At 29.8% G+C, this 3,904-nt stretch overlaps 1 long non-coding RNA gene across 1 annotated transcript; it reads right to left on the bottom strand.

Moving 5' to 3' along the window:
* Positions 1-347: 347 nt before the first annotated feature.
* LOC108456256 (uncharacterized) lies at positions 348-2,267 on the bottom strand. Its single transcript, XR_001866880.2, has 3 exons — positions 1,590-2,267; positions 802-980; positions 348-602 (listed from the first exon to the last, which is right to left on the bottom strand). It is a non-coding gene; the product is annotated as an uncharacterized LOC108456256 (long non-coding RNA).
* Between the last annotated feature and the right edge of the window lie 1,637 nt (positions 2,268-3,904).

Below are 3,904 nucleotides of genomic sequence, written 5' to 3'. Positions count from 1 at the left end.
GACTAATGTGACATTCTGAATTTGGGTCGTTTCGTTCCGTTTGGGTTTAGGGCACCACATCATTTGCTTATCCTACAAAAAATACGTTTGAGTAATTTTCTTAGTTGAATAAAAATTATTGTGCTTTAAGCCAAATTGGGTTAGAAGATATTATATAAAATTTTTATGTCATTTGGGAAACTTAGTTGATTTTAAAATTTGCAAAAAATAAAATAAAAATGTTTTCTATTTAACTAGTTTAAAATCCAAAGACTAATTTGTAAAGATTTTGTATTTTGAAAACTTTGTAAATTTTCTTGATTAAAATATCTTTTAGAAATCAAGTTTCAATTATACAGAGAAAAGTGTTTTTAACTAATTTTATATTTCAACCAGGTTTCATGCTTTTTTAAGCATAATTATAAGTTTGTTCAGTTTCAAACATATTTGCATGTAATGTAATTTAAAACCAACCAAAAAATAACTTATGCCACAGTCCAAATAAATTATTACAGTCCCCAAATAGAAATTATTAAATTAAAGTAAAAGTAATTTTTAAAATAAAATAAAAGTTCGAGATGCTCCTTCGTATGTTGAGTTCAAATCCTAACCTCGTGGATTCTCTGTAAAGATAGTAAACGGAGGAGTGAGCTATAAAGCTCATTGTGAATCTTAGCACATAAGATTTTCAGTTATAGTAGGATAAAATAGCAAACAAGCTAATAGTAACATAGTATAACAAATAACATAAATTATATCATGTATGTACATGCTCATATTTAACAGTGCAATTTATTTTTCAATTTCAAAGAAAATTCTTACCCATCAACTGCTATTCACCACAATAAGAGTGCCTCAGAATTCATCCATTCCTAGACACCGCATTGTGGAAAAGCCACCCTTATTTGCAGATAAACTGCTAGAAATATGTGGATAAACCACTAGAATTGTAGATAAGCTGTCAGAACTTCCTCCTTCCATATCATCCTGATCCTTATGCACTGCGTTATGGCATAACAAAATCAAAATCAATACAGTAGGCATGCTTCAACATGGAATCAGTTTTAGCATAAATAGTAGGCATGCTTTTCATCATGCATTCAGTAAAATGGTGATAGTAAATATGTTTTAACATGTGATCAAAATATCGGTAACAATATTATTCCATAATATCACAAAACATACGAACCAGAAGAAAACATAGAATAACCCTATACATAATTTAGGTCAAAACTTAAGCCATAGTTAGAGGCACTAACATTTAGCCAACCCTAGTAATCAAATTTCATTCAGCTAACACCAAAAGCATGCATGCATTTAGTTAGTCACAATTAAGGCATAGATAATTTGGATACTACCAAACACACATAAAATACTTATAGAAAATACTTATACAGACTACATTTAGTTAGAACCCACACCTTAATCCGTACGCCCAAACAACACTAGATCTAATCCTTTATACTCATTTGTTACATATTTGATCAGATTTCGTCTAGATCTGAAATTTGAATGAACAAAGCATACAAAACACACCATAATAGAATCAGTTATGCTAGATCTAGAAAAGATATATAGATCTGATTACTAAATAGAAGAAGAACACTTACTCTTTTGTTCGATGTACATATTTGAAACAAAAACACTCCTATAAATCATATCTGGTCTGACGCGTCCAGATTTGCACCTCGAACGTTAAACACACACAAAAACACACAATTAGATTCGACCATTGATAGATCTGAAAAGGAACCTATATAATTGATTAACATATTTGAAAAGAAAGAAAAAAGATATGGTCGCACATTCGAACACGAGATCTGCTCATGAAAAAAAGAAAAAAAGGTATGGTCACACATTCGAACACAAGATCTACTCATGAAAAACAATTACACTTATTACTTATAGGTCAGAAACAAAAAATTTAGTAGAGATCTGAGCACAGAGATGATTCGACAATAACCAAGCAGAAAATATGATGATTGAATGGAATAAAATAAAAGGATGAGAGGAACAAGAAGAATAGAGAGAGAGCTACGGCATGGGAGGTGGCGAAAAAGGAAGGGTGACAATGTGCAGATGTTATGGAGGCGACGGTGCAAGGTGGTGGCGATAGTGGTTCAAGGTGGTGGAGGATGGTGCACAAGCAAAAGAAAGAAAGGAAAAGGAAAAGAAAAAGATAGAAGGAGGTAAGGTATGGGGTAGCACAAAAGGATGAGAGAAAGAAATAGTTGATAGAAAATTACAAGAAAGAAAAATAGACTAGGTTTTGAAAGGAGGCAATGTGAACACACAAATGGAAAAAAGATGTTTAAATACTAGGGCTTTTAAACCCTACGGGCGATAATAGCGTTAAAAACAAGGGATTTTTGAAATTTTATAAAATGCAAATGAGAGGACTTGAACTTGGGTTTCAATGACAATTTCACTAACACTTAACCAGTAGACCAGTAAATTATTTATTTCCAAATACACACTACATACAGATATAAATCGAGGCGTGACATCCTCCCATAGAATGGAATATGCCTAAATAAATGAGATAGTATATAATGAACTCGCCCTTTAAGAGGTTTTCTTAAAATGATGGAATAGTAAATCATAAGCTTTGTAAGAGTAGATATATAATGCACTCTCCAATTAGGGGTTCACTTGAATGAGTGAACTTTTTAAAAATAGATATAAAATGAACTCTCCAATGAAAAAGGTTTGCCTAAATGAGTGAATTCAATAAGAATAGATATATAATGAGCTCATAAACATTGTCTTCAATTTAACGACTTGATTCTTGTAAGTTTCAGAAAAGCATGTTTTGGTCTAGAAACTTTAAGTCGAGCTGGATTGGAAGTTGAATCTTAAAAATTATGAGTAAAATATGGGATTAATAAACAAAATTAGTTAATAATTAAGTCAATTAAGTTAGTCTAAATGGTATTAGGGTTAAATTGCATAGCGATTAAAATGAATAGAAAATTGATTAGAAATTTTATAAACCCTTAAAAGCTAATAACCAAGTCCTCGAAATAAATATTCCATAATTAATAATATGGTAGTGGAATTCCATGGCTTTCTCAACTATTATTTATTAATTAACTTTAAATGATATGATTAGTGATAGGTCAGTGATTTATTAATTTAATTAAATCACTCATCATATATATTTAACCTTAAGTGTGAAAGTGAAAATAAACATCATCTTCATTCTCTTTCTCTTCAAACTGTAGCAAAATAAGGACTAAGAAGAAAATTTCTATATTGCATTCGTTCTATATTAATTAAGGTGAGAAAGATTTCATTTGATTTTGTATAGATTTTTAATCATCCAAGAATAGAAATTCATGCCTATGTGTTAGATTTCTTAATTTTTGAGTTTTAATAAAGGTTCCATTAATGAAAAATTGATGAAATTAAGCTTGATAGAGATAGATTTAAGAATAAAGAGTTTAGATTATGTTACTAATAAATTAGAAAGTAAGGAAAATGTTGATTTTTTTAGAAATCGAACTAAGCCATATAATGAAAATTTATGATATTAGGGATTGAATAGAATAAGTTGAAAGTTGTTAGGAAATTATGTTATATATTGAAAGCTAGGGGTACTTAGTGAAGAAATATGAAATCATATTTCAATTCAATGAAGAGAATTGTAAATTATGAGGGGTTTGAATATTAGGGTTTTAAAGGACTAAACTGAATTAAATACATTCATGTTTGATTTTGTTGAATTTCATTTAATTGTGTGATTAACGATGCTTCTGTAATTGTATTATCAAATGTAGCTAAAGGCGACATTGGATCGTCAAAGGCAAAAGGAAAGGAAAAGAAGAACATCATATAGTTTTCGCGATTTGTGCTTTTATAATTCAATTATAATTTGCTTTTGTAGATTAATTGGTTGCTATAATCAAATATAAATGTACATCGA

This window comes from Gossypium arboreum, chromosome 9 (genome assembly GCF_025698485.1).
Source record: "Gossypium arboreum isolate Shixiya-1 chromosome 9, ASM2569848v2, whole genome shotgun sequence".
Lineage (NCBI taxonomy): Eukaryota > Viridiplantae > Streptophyta > Magnoliopsida > Malvales > Malvaceae > Gossypium > Gossypium arboreum.
The sequence above is the reverse complement of the archived record's forward strand: the minus strand, read 5'-3'. Positions and strand labels throughout refer to the sequence as shown.